The 13335-nt window shown below is 45.5% G+C and overlaps 1 protein-coding gene across 1 annotated transcript in view; it reads left to right on the top strand.

Moving 5' to 3' along the window:
• The window catches only part of XRRA1 (X-ray radiation resistance associated 1), a 77084-nt gene that overhangs the window by 36653 nt on the left and 27096 nt on the right, over positions 1-13335 (top strand). The gene's annotated exons all lie outside the window — the stretch shown is intronic.

Raw genomic sequence — 13335 nt, 5'->3', positions numbered from 1 at the left:
CTACCAGGAGTAATTACTGAGTGCAGAGCCCAGGAGTAAGTCATGTCTATTGCCGGGTGTGACCCAAAAAGCAAGCAAGCAATAAATAAATAAATAAATAAATAAATAACATTTGGAAGAATTTATTAGTGAATCCATCTGGACCTGGGCTTTTGTTTCTGGGAAGACTTCTGATTACCGTTTTAATTTCCTTGATAGTGATAAATCTATTCAGGTATTCCAAATCTTCTTGGTTCAGCCTTGGCAGGTTATAGGTACCCAGGAATTTATCCAGTTCTTCTGTGTTCTCTTGTTTCGTGGCATGCAGTTTCTCAAAGTAATCTCTGATGATCTTTTTCTGTTTCAGTTTATTAGGGTTCGTTATTTCTTTGTGAGTCTTGCTAGTGGTTTATTGATCTTGTTTATTTTTTCAAATAATCAGCTCTTAGTTTCATTGATCTTTTGGATTGTTTTTTATTTTTGGGATTCTAGCTCATTGATTTCTACTCTAAGTTTTATTATTTCTTTCCTCCTTTCTGGTTTGGGCTCCTTTTGTTGGTCGTTTTCTAGGATCTTAAGCTGTGAAGTCAAGCTATTAATGTGGGCCCTTTTTTTCCTTCCTGATGAATGCTTGCAGAGCTATGAACTTTCCTCTTAACATTGCTCTAGCTGTGTTCCACAAGTTCTTCATTCTTATTTGTTTCCAGGAATCTTTTGATTTCTTCCTTGATTTCCTCTTTAACCCACTGATTGTTCAGCAATGATCTGTTTAATTTTCACGTATTTGATTTGATTCTCCATTTTTGTATGTGATTAACTTCTATTTCAGTGCATCTTGGTCTGATAAGATAGTTTATACAGTGTCTATCTTCTTGATTTTATTGAGGTATGTTTTGTGACCCAGCATGTGGTCTGTCTTGGAAAATGTTCCATGTGCATTGGACAAGAACGTGTATGTGGCTTTTGGGCATCCACTGAGTTTTTAATTTTCATCTGCCATATTTTTTATTAGTGATCCTTCTGTTTATAGTTTTCTTATTTCTTCTCTCATTTCTTCCTGTATTTCATTGACTGACTGCTCTACTGCTTCTTTCATATCCTCCTATATTTTATTTGGTTGTCTATTTCACTGTTTCTTTGAGCTCATTAAGCTTCCTCACTATTTCATTTCTGAATTCTTTATCAGAGAGATTATGTATGTGGATATTCCCTTTCAGACTTTAGGGCTCTTTTCTTTATCCATTCCTCCTGGTGGGATCTGTGCTGTTTCTCCACGATACTGTTTCCCCATGATGATGAAGGTGGGTCCCTCCAGTCCACTGTCAGTGTCCCCCTCTCACTGCCAGGGAGGACTCTGATGAGCTCTGTCGATAGTGATCTCCCCTTTCCCCTTCGAAGATATTACCTTCCTGTTTGGTGCTCCTGTGGGACTCCTGTGGGATCTCTAGTGCTTATTTGGGTGACTTGTTCTTTTTGATTGGGTTTGTACAGATTCTTGTGTTCACCGTTATTTTGGTGAGTTTGGGGGATACTTTTACTGGAGTAGACTAGCGGACTATTGACCTAATTTGATTGGTGTAGCCAGGCTGCCTTCCTAAGACTTCACTAGAGGAGACTAAGATATGGGTCCAGTGCACTATGAAAGGGGAAATTGATCGGAACTGTGAGTGGCAGCTGCCCCGAAATTAACTGGAACTGTGAGTGACAGCTGCCCTGAAGGCCACGCCCCCTCCCCCCTCCCGCGTACCTGTAGTGGGTGGGGCCAGCGTTGGCTCCGAATCTGAGGTACAGTTCCGAGGCTCCCTTCGCGTGATCTAGAACGGCCCCAGTCCCTTTTCGCCAAGGCACCCATCTGAGCACCTGTGGCTGTGCAGGGACATTTCTGCTTGCTGTCGCTGCTCTATATGCCACCTGCCAGACACTTCTTGGCACAGTGCTTGTGCTAACCCGCGTGGCCCTCAAAGCCACCCTGTGAATCAGTGCTTTATCATCCTGGCTTACCACAAGAGGACACTGAACCGCTGATACGGTTGCCCTGAGTTACAGAGCTGGTGAATGGCAGAGCCCAGATTTGAGCCAGGTCTGTCTACTCCAGAGACTCTGCTTGGACCTTTTCCTTCTTTTGTTAAGTTAATTCTACACTTTTCGCCAAAAGACTCAGACCTTCCCCCTTTCCCTCCCAGAAACTCCCCTTATTGCTCTAGCCCAGACCTCTGCCCTCCCTGAAAAGCTTCTATGGAAATTAGTGTTGTCATTTCCTTAAGAGCAGACCACTTCTGACTGACGAGTGTCCAGACATGCGTATATATTTATAATAGAGATGAATGGAGAATGTATTTGGAGTCTCCCCAAGTGAGCTCTGGGAAGACAGAGGTGGGATGTTGCCCATTTTTGATCTGCAGCCCTGAGTTGAGGATCCAGGGACTTTTTCACAGTGAGGTACACAGAGGATGTCATCCAGGGCGAAGGTGAGAGACCCAGGGGCGGGTGGGGGGTGGGTGGTGAATCGAGGTTCCCTGCAGGTGTGATAGAGATTACCACACGGGGGCTGGCTCACTTGCTGCTCAAGTCTTGGACATAGTAATGATGATTGTTGTTCTCTTAGTGGTTTTATTAGTCATTTTATTCTCAAGCGCAATTCAAAGTAACGAAAAAGAGAGCGTATTGGTTTAGATGTCTGAAAACAGCAAAGGTGAACATCCTGGTTCCTCTCTGGCTTGATGTGAACATCGGGGTGTTTTCGGGGCCCAGTGAGCCTCTGATGATTTCATGGGGCTGTGTGTGGCCTCTCTCCTCTCTCGCCGGCATCCTCAGGCACGCACACACCTCATTATTGACGTCAGTGTTGGCTTCATTTAGGCATTCTCTGTGACAAAGCACGCAGGAGCCAGTCTTGGGAACACAGTGATGCAGATGATGGGCGTTGCTGATTTATTTTCAAGGGTGAGAGATCAGAGTTAGCGCTTGAATGGTTTTGGTTTGTTGGTTTGCGGGCCATTCCTGGAAGTGCTCCCAATTTGTTCTTGGGTAAATGGCTGGTCCTAGAGACCAGATAGGGCCAGGCCTGGAACCCAGGTCATCTCTGTGCAGGACATGTACTTCCATCCTTTGTGCCTCTGTTTCTGCCTTGATTATTATTATTATTTTAAACATTGCTTTAGGCACCATGGTTTATGGTACTCTAACTTAGGGTTTCACAAATAACATTCCAGCACAGCACTCTGCACCAGAGTGTCCCCTTCCCTCCATCAATGTCCCAGTGGTGCCCTGCCCCCTCAATTTCTTTCCTTCTCTGTCCTTCTCCTTCATATATCCTGGTGTCAAGGCTGATCTAGACACTGCTGCCGCCCCGCCCCCACCAATCCAGTTGTTCTATGTACCATGATAAGGGGGACCATTCTGTGTTCTTCCTTCTTTTTCTGTCTATTCAGTACATCTTCCAGTTCCATCCAGGTTGCTGCAAATTGCATGATTTCATTATTCCTTGCAGCTGCACAGTATTCTATTGTGTATATGTGCCAAATCTGTATAATCCATTCATCTGTTGTTGGATACCTAGGTTGATTCCACATCTTTAGTTTAAATTATTTTTTGTTGTTGTTTCGTATGGGGGCCACACCTGGTGAGGATGAGAGCTTTCTCCTGGCACTGCACTCAGGAATCACTCCTGGTGGTGCTCAGGGGACCATATGAGATTCCAGGAATCCAACTCAGTTGGCCTCATGCAAGGCAAGTGTCCTATCCACTGTACTATCACTCTGGTCCCGAGCTTAGATTATTTTTAAGAAAAAGCTGAAACTAGGTCCAGTTATAAATAAACCTAGAAGAGACATATACTTTGGTCCTAAATTGCCCTTATATCTAAGAGATACACAATGAGTAGAATACTTTTCGTTCACCTCCATAGCACTAGTAATAAACGTAGGGAATTAATTATAGAGATGGCAAAGGGTTGTAGCACTGTAGCACTGTTCTGTATCACTGTCCTCCTGTTGTTCATCGATTTGCTCGAGCAGGCACCAGTAACATCTCCATTGTCAGACTTGTTACTGTTTTGGGCATATCGAACACGTCATGGGGAGCTTGCCAGGCTCTGCTTTGAAGGCAGCATACTCTTGGTAGCTTGCCAGGCTCTCCGAGAGGGACGGAAGAATTGAACCCGGGTCAGCCGCGTGCAAGGCAAACGCGGGTTAGAAGAACAAAATGGAGAAGGAGAGTGTGGGAATAAGACAAAGAGAAGAAGGGCTGATCGCCAGAAATCAGAAACCAAGCTGTTGTCTGGGGTCCACAGTCCACCTCTGCCTCTGTGCTTTGAGAGGGGTCGTTTGTGTAATTCTGGACTGCTGGAAATGGGCAGGCACCTCTGCTGACAGACTCCATTAGTCACTAGTGGTATCTTTGCAGCATTGCGGCTGCCAGAAATGCTTTTAGAAACCAAATCAGAGAGGTGCTTCTGGGACCTTGGGATGGCTCAGTGGCAAAAACACCTGCCTTGTAAGCATGAGGCCATGAGTTCAGTACCCCTGGACTCCTGTGTGCACCCATCACAGTCTTGCAGTTCTGCCATCTGGGATCCCCTTCTCTCTCTCTCTCTCTCTCTCTCTCTCTCTCTCTCTCTCTCTCTCTCTCTCCAGGATGTGCAGTATCATAGTTAAAGTTTTCGGCCCAGTGACTGCAGCTAGAGATGAGCGAACACCGTGGCCATTAGTGTGTCTCCCTCTCAGCACATATGTGAACCACATAGATAGAGCAAACAACCCCACACATGCAGGCCTGAGCTCCACTTATCACAGCAACAGTAAAGGGGAAAGGTGGGCAAAAGACATGTCCCTGTCTGACGTTCTGGTCTCTCACCAGTGGCTTCTATTGGCTATTTCTATGATTTTTGTTTATTTGTTTGTGTTTTGGGGGTCACACTCACAGAGATCAGAGATGACTCTGGGCTCTGAACTCAGAGTCACTCCTGACAGTTCAGGGGACCATATATGGTGCTGGGGATCGAACCGGGTTTGGAAGCATGCAAGGCATGTGCCCTACCTCCTGACCTGCTGTACTGTTGCTCCATTGGCAGGGTTTGTTTGTTTGTTTGTTTGGTTTTGGTTTTCAAGGCCACACACAGCAGTACTCAGGACTTACTCCTGACTTGTGCTCAGGGATCATCACTCCTGGTGGGTTTGGGGGACCCTCTGGGGTGCTGGGGATCAAATTCATTGACTGTTTCTGGCTGGCACCTGTTAGAAAGTGAGTCTGGGCAATGTCGCCTAGTGGGTGACTCCAACTCTCAACAGACAGCACATCTGGCGCGGCAGGAGTGGAGGCTACAAGCAAGTCGGTGATGACCACCACTGTCCAACCCTGGAGACACGCCATCTTTCCTTCCTATGTTTCGTTTCCATCCAATGACAGTCCCAGTCTTGTCTCCTCTACAGCAAAATGCCCTTTTCCTCTGAAGATCCATTCACCCCCTCTATAAAGAGAGGGGATATTTCCATGAGTCAGTGTAGCCTGCTCTGGTGAGGATCATTTTTCTCTCAAGTTCCAATCCCACTTGGGTATTTTATAACCTAAAAATAAATTGCAAATCCAGGTACCGCTGCATTCTACATACATATTCATCTACACCCCCCCACACACACATATATACAAAGGCACATATAACAAGCGAGGAAGAAAATAAACATGAAAATACATATTTTCTACAATGGCCTTAACTGATCCAGAGGCCATAGAACATGTGTATGAATTCTTCTTCCTCTCCCTATTTAAGTTCCCTTGGCCCATGGCCAGCACCGCAGCTGGCCAGAGTTCTTTCACTGATGTAAGATCCTGAGCGTCCATCCTGAAGAGTCTTGCGTCCATTAAGGATGGCTTTGATTGGCTTGCTGAAGTCTTCCACAAACTTTCCTAAAAACTAATAAAATACATCATGTTGCTTATAATAAAATTTGCCATCGTAGCCATTTCCAAGCGCACGGTTCGGTGGCATTAAATATGCTCTTCTTATCGTGCAGCTGTCCCTCTCCGCTCCCCCCATCCAGAAATTTTCTCAACTTGCAAAAATTCCATTAGCTTTGACTAATGGAATGGACCTGACGCTTCTAAGAGGAGCATCAGCCAATTCCCTCAATTTCGAACACAGTCACTTTTGCCTTCAGGGTGTAGCAGCAATCAGATCTACTTTTGACAACCAATCACCCCGCCAATATCTTAAATAGCACTTTTCCTGCCTATTGGTTTAGTGCAGGGGTATGTGTGTGGGGGGGGGAGTGGGGGTTGTGGAACACCCAGCCTGCGTACTGTTGAGGCATAACCTGAGCCTGGTCTGTGACAGGACAGACATGAATGCTTCTTGATGGCCATGGTTCACTGATTATGTTATAACTATAAATGTCCTTTGGCAGGAAAAGTGCCCTGCCACGCCAGTTTAGTAGAATAAGGCCAGTGAAAATACCAACTTCCAATTAAGTGCCATCATTCTTGTGTCTGTTGTGGAACTATTCCTCTTGAGGAACCTCAGAGTTACAGGAGTAAAATTCAAAAATTAATATGAGCAGATTGTGGGGTAAATCACAAGAGAATTTGCGCTTATTTCCGTTCATTAATTCCTATACTGTTATGCATTGGTCATGAGAAAAACAGCAGTAATTGTCATTGGATTATGTAATACCCCATCCTACAAATCAATACCCCAGGCTCACAAAGCTTAGTCTTCTAACTAGTATAATAAATAAGTGGTCAGGAGCCCCTTACTGGTCTTTTTCTTTTTGTGTTTGTGCCATATTCAGCGGTGCTCAGGAGTTATTCCTAACTCTGCACACAGGAATCACTCCTGGGAGTGCTCAGAGGACCATATGGGATTCTGGGAATTAATTCCGGGTCAACTGTGTGCAGGGCAAGCTACCTACCTGCTGTACCATCTCTTAAGCCCTGCTTTAGCAGTCTTTTGTGTGAGCTATTTCTGCATGATAAATGTAAAAAATGTGCCATGATGGAGGGGACAAGGTGGGTCCCAGATCTGTGAGCCTGAATCGCACCTTTTTTGCATGAACTGTGTTTCAGGGTATGTGAAATATACTGGATATTTGTGTGAGGTAACCAGGATAAAGGAATAAAACATTCTGTAACTCCGCTGATAGAACATTGTGGTGAGGAAATGCAATTCTATAGTCAAAATTAATCATGTACGGAGCAAAAGCACCTCTAGGAAGGAGGTATCCCCAGGAGTCATCTCCCAACTGGGACCAGCCTTCAACTCCTTCCCAGGCTAGGGCTCAGCAGGAGTGGAAGTGGGTATGCTTTCGGGAGGGAGGGAAGTATATTGCTTCCATCTCTGCTGCCAAGGGCCCCCCCTTCTCTGCTTTTTGGGTCACACCCAGTGATGCTCAGGGGTTACTCCTGGCTCTGAACTCAGGAATGACTCCTGGTGGTGCTCTGGGGACCATATGGGATGCCGAGGATCGAACCCAGGTTGACTGTGTGCAAGGCAAACGCCTTCTCCACTGTGCTATCACTCCGGCCCCCTTTTGTCTATTTTTAAATTAATTAATTTTATTGAATCACAGAGACACACAGTTACAAAGCTGTTCATGATTGGGTTTTAGTCATATGATGTTCTAATACCCATCCCTTCACCACTGTACATTTCCCACCGTCCCGTTTTCCTCCCACTCCCGGCTCCCTGTCTGCTTCTGTGGCAGTCACTTTTCTTTTCTCTCTCTCTCTCTCTCTCTCTCTCTCTCTCTCTCTCTCTCTCTCTCTGTGTCTCTCTCTGTCTCTTTGTGTGTGTCTGTCTCTGTCTCTCTCTCTCTGTGTATGTGTGTCTCTGTCTCTGTGTGCACGCACGTGTGTGTGTCTCTGTCTCAGTGTGTGTGTGTCTGTCTTTCTCTGTCTCTGTCTCTGTCTCTCTCTGTCTCTGTCTCTCTCTGTCTCTCTCTCTCTGTCTCTCTCTCTCTGTCTCTCTGTCTGTCTCTCTCTCTCTCTCTCTCTCTCTCGGTACTATGTGCCAAGGCCTTTCACAAGCACTGGGGGCTCCAGGGAAAGAGGCGCAATGACACAGCACGGGTCATTCTGTTCGTGTCCCTCTGTCAGTGGCTGGGACATAAGTCACCCTCACACCCTCCACCCATTCTGAGAGGCCTGTTCATAAAGTTTCCTTCAGACTTACATGGCAATAATTTTATAGTATTTTTCTCTGCTAGCTTTGACTAGCCAGTGAAACTGTTAGCCGCTGCCCATGCACCAGTATAGAGCTTTCCTTCTGGTTCTCTCTCAAAACGAGACGGACAATTAGGTAGATGCTCTAAGTTTTCTCTCTCAGGCGTGTTTCTCTCCCCTCTTCCAGAGCCTCCTCCAGGGTGAAGGTATAACACAGGGACTCTGTTTCTGGCTAGTTTCAGCATGTCATGCACAGTCATTTATAAACACGGGTGGAGGTGTTTACCCTACATCCGATGCTCATGGGGCCTTAGCTGCGGATTAATAGAGAGAGAGTTTGGTAAAGAAGAGGCACATCTGAAGCATATGTCATCTTCACTCACACCGTTTTCCTAGCCTGATCTCAGAGCTATGCATTCCATTCATGCTAAGCAGGGACACTTGGTGTCCTGCGGTCACATTTCAGACTTTGCAGAGGTTCTGTCGGAAGCCAGAAATTGCTTCTTCAAAGGAAAGGAACACCTTTGTTCTAAAGTGATTCTAGAATTGGTGTCCACAACAGGCTTTTCCCACACCCCAAGGGGCCATTTAATTTATCATCCCAAACAGGACATAATTGTGTAGGACCGAATTTAAAATAATCTATGATCATTTCTTCAAGTCTTGACTTTTACAGAAGCCAAATACACCAGCTAATCAGGGATGTCATAGGACTCATCATCCCTAGGGTCTTCTAGAAGGTCTTTACGACAGCAGCAATCCCTGCAATTAACCTCAGGGTTGCAGACTTCTCTTTTTTGGGGGAGGGGGACATACCCTTTCTTAGGGCTTACTCCTTGCTCTGAGCTCAGGGATCACTTCTGATAGGGCTTGGGGGAATCTTTGGGGTGCCCAGGATTAAACTCAAGTCTGCCATGTGCAAGACAATCATACTGACCTCTGTACTATCTCTCAGGCCTCTGCAGTTTTTTAAAATTTATTTGTATTCTCTTCTGAAAGCAAATGTTTTAGAGAATCATTTGGCCCTCCAACTCTATGAGCCCTCACATTGTTGTCAATGAACAAATGTGGTTATTCTGTCTGCTGCTTGGTCTGTCTATTCTAATCATATATTTAGGAATTGGTGAGAACCACAAAATAGGTTGTTGAGCTCCCTGAGGCCTTTCATAGGTTAAATTTTCCATCTCTCTGCTTGACTTTCAGAGTCTTCCATTTTGAGGGACAGACCACAGTGCCTTGCTTGTCTCTAGAACTTAGTCCCCACTTGCAGCTACTGCCTAAGTAATTCTAAAAAGGCCTGACAGCTCAGTGCTCACTGGAACTTTCTGTAAGTTTCTCTATCTGCATTGTCCAATATGGTGGTTATTAGTTATATTGAGCACCTGAAATGTGGCTCATGTGATGGAGGAACTGAACTTTTATTTAAAATTTAGAAAAGATTATTTGGAGTGTTGGCTCAACCAAGCAATACCCAGGGGCTGCTTTGGGGACCAGGAGGTATGAGGGATCCAACTCAGGGTTCCCACCTGCGAAGTATTTGCTTCATTCCCCAGCCCGCATTTTTAAAAATTAGCTTTTAATTTTTGGTTATTTTTTAACCTAAATTTTAGTAGTCAGGAAACAGAATGAAAGCTCAAGACTTTTTCTTGGGATAACTTAAGTCACTTTGTCCTTGCTAGATTTAGAGGCGTTTTCATTGTTATTAAAGGATAGATATATAGATAGGTATAGATGTGTGTGTGGGACTAATAATTCCAAATCATTTTGCTGTTCTGAAGCTATCTGAAGCTAGTGCTAGAGCGATGCTGTTTCCGTGCGCACTTGGTCCTCTGGGTTCCTTTCAAGGAACCTAATGCAGGAGAGATTTGGCCAGCTTTGGCCCATGTATTAGCAAGGGTGAAAGAATCTTGGCTCTGCTCCTCAGTCTCTCTGCCACTTCTGAGTTTAGGGAAAAAGTAGCCCCAAATGATGTGTGAACATTTGCATTTCCTTCTTTCTAATCTTCTCCCCCCAATTTTTCACAGCATGTTAGTTTCCAGATGCCTTAAAGAAGATTCCTTTTAACATATATATTTTGTCTGGATTTTCTAGTCTATACTCAAGGGAGCGTTGGTCTCTGTTATTTAGTCTGCTGTATGGTAAACCTTTCCACTTATTTTGGCCAGGTGCCTTGTTAGTCTCAGTATGAAACCGTTTTTACACTAAATTAAATGAACTAGATATTTGTTCATTTGGGCTCTGACGATGCAGATTTGGGCTGCAGTTTACAAGAGGACCTGTCTGTCCTCCTCCTGTCCCCTTTTCTCCAGATAGATGCTCCTGGTCCCCCCCACCCTAATGTATTCCCCCACCCCCTGCAGACCTATGAAGGGGATGGGGTTCATACGGTCCTCACAATCCTGAGGGTACATCTCCTTAGACCTGGGGTTTCTGTTCATTGATTTTGGGGAATCTCCCAATAGATGCCTCACCTATTGATTTAACAAGATCAGCAAGTGTCCTTAAAATGAAAGTTACTTCCTGTACTCTGTTTTTGTCTCCTGGCACCCACCTCCTCCTCCTTCCTGTCCCGTTTGTTGCTGTGATGATTCCTGGGCTCACATGCAGTGCTTTCTGGGGGTTGCACATTTTAGTTGGCCACTGGAGTCACACTCAGCCTGTGTGGTGGGGCTGGTTTGATTCCAGCCTTACGCCGAAAGGCAGGTGCCAGCCCTGGGCCATCCTGGGTACTGGTCTCTGGGATTTGGGCAGGCCACTTCTTTACTGGTTCCATATCTTTGACATCTTCTTAAGTGATGACTTTTTTTCTTTTTGTATTTTGATTCAACATCCTTGTTTTCTTTGGAAATCCTCATTCTGTAACATAGGGCAAGCGTCCACCACTTTGCACTGCCATTTCCTTCCCTGTCAGCCCGGGAGAAAGATGTCTTTGTGCTCGCATCAGACTGCAGCTGTAACCATGGGCTTTGAAAGCTCGAGACTCCAACATGTTTTATTTCTGCTATTTTCTTCCCCCTTGTCTGCCCTGTGGATTCCTCTATGATCATTTCTTTCTTCTTAAGCATTGGTGGTCCCACTTTTTCTACTTTTTACTCACTGGCTTATTTGATCTTTTTCCACTTTCTTGGTGTCCTCATCTCTTTCACAGACTAAATTATTTCTCTGCCTCACTTCTGTCTTCTGAAATATTTGCCTGCATACCTTATTTATGCTAAATGCATTACACAGTGGCCATGCCAAGATCTCTTGCTCCTGTATTCCTGGCCTCCGTGATGGGCCCTCCTCCTTCCAGGCCAGAATCTGGGCATCAGCTTGAACTCTTCCTCCCTTCTCCCTATACATCCATTCAGATTCACCAGATGTTGTGAACTGTCCTTTCATCCTCTTTCTCAAACTTGATCCTTTTCTGTTGCCCACCATGCCAAGGGTCAGTCTTTATTTTATCAGGGCCTCAAGAGCCCTCCCATCATCCAGAACAGGAAATGTGAAATGCACGCCGGATTCTATCACTGGCCTGTCTCGCCTCATCTTTCAGCAGCTTCTCTGAGTTCTAAAGATAAATCCATTAGCCTTGAGCCCAGGCCTGTGTAACCCGACTCTGCCTACTTCTTCTTCCTCTCGGCCTTTTTCTGTTCCAGGCTAAATCTCAGCTATGTTGAACTATTTGTCTCTCCACTCTGGGCCTGATCACATTATTAGATTGTTGTCTGCGTGGGTCAGGCTATTGTGCTGATGTTGTCCGTCTTAGATCGCTCTCCTGCTTGGTTGTGTGACACCTGATACTTTGATTTTCTCATTAGGCCAATTCCTTCCCCTCTGGGACCACACAAATCAGCTCTCAGTCTTTTTTTTTTTCTTTTTGGGTCACACCCGGAGTTGTACAGGGGTTACTCCTGGCTTATGCACTCAGAAATTACTCCTGGTGGTGCTCAGGGGACCATATCGGATGCTGGGAATTGAACCCGGGTCGGCTACATGCAAGGGAAACACTGTGTTATCACTCCAGCCCAGCTTTCTCAGTCTTGGTGTTGGGGAGCAAAGGGGGATGGCAACTCCTCTTTCCTAATCCCCGTCCAAGTAATACACCTAAGGAGGCATTCACTGTTTAATAGGCACCTAGTTCAGGACTGGAGAGTTCGTACAGCAGGTAAGGAGCTTTCCTAGTATGCAGCTGACCAGAGTTAGATCCCTAGCACTACACGATTCTCTGAGCTCTGTCGGGAATGATCCTTCAGCGGAGAGCCAAAGAGTAAGCCTTGAGCACTGCCAGACTCTCATCCCCACACCCTCAAAGTCGCTACATATTTTATCCAAGAATGTCTCCTGCATTCTATGTTTGCATAATGGGCTTTCTGTCCCTTGTCACAGAATCAGATCTTCCATCTGAACAGAATGGCTGCTACCCTTCTCCTTGTTTGTTGTAAGCCTGGATATGGTCTGTGGAACCATGTTTTTAAACCCACCCAAAGCATCATCATGTAAAATTTAAAAATATATACGTTTTTTCAGCCCAGCGAGAGTCCAGAGTGTCTTAGCACCAGCTAGCAGTCACAGAGGAAGGCCGGCGGTGGCAGCACCAGAACCCAAGGCCCAAGCGCCTCATCTCCTTCCTTGCTCTTTTCAATATGAGCCACAACGGCCCATTCCAGCTTCAGAGCACTCGAACACACTCTCGGCTTCTGAAAGAACAAGTTAAACTGATCCTATTTTAGATGGGACTAATTCCTTCTGCCAAAAGGTGTAATAAAAATAGCACCTCTAAACAGCTGGAAACCTCAGCCTCTCCGCTCCTGAATGACTTGTGGCCTCTTCAAAGTGCACTTCCCCCCAGACAGCCGCGGAAGGGGTTCTGTGGGCAGGCCCGCCGTCTCCCTCTGCCCTGCCACTGTCCTCACCCCCACCGACTGGCTGCCCCTCTATTTTAAGACCTGTTTCAGAGACCAACATGAAACTACTTTGTCATTAGGTTGACACATTTTGAAGGCAAAGTAGTGTGACTTGTCACCAGAGAGAGGACAGAGCCAGCCTAGCCATGATGGAGTTTGGGAGAAATTTGTTAAGGGTTTGTTTCGTAGCTGTTCCACTGGAGTCAAGAAAGACTGGCCCATAAATCAGCAGATCTTCTGTATACCCTCCTTCAATGACTCGGAATTTTTTAGAATTCGAGTTCTTTCAGGTGAAGGAAGAAAGTTGTTCATTGAC

This window comes from Sorex fumeus, unplaced genomic scaffold (genome assembly GCF_029834395.1).
Source record: "Sorex fumeus unplaced genomic scaffold, SorFum_2.1 ptg000030l, whole genome shotgun sequence".
In the NCBI taxonomy this organism is placed as follows: Eukaryota; Metazoa; Chordata; class Mammalia; order Eulipotyphla; family Soricidae; genus Sorex; species Sorex fumeus.
This window is presented reverse-complemented; position numbering and strand designations above follow the sequence as displayed.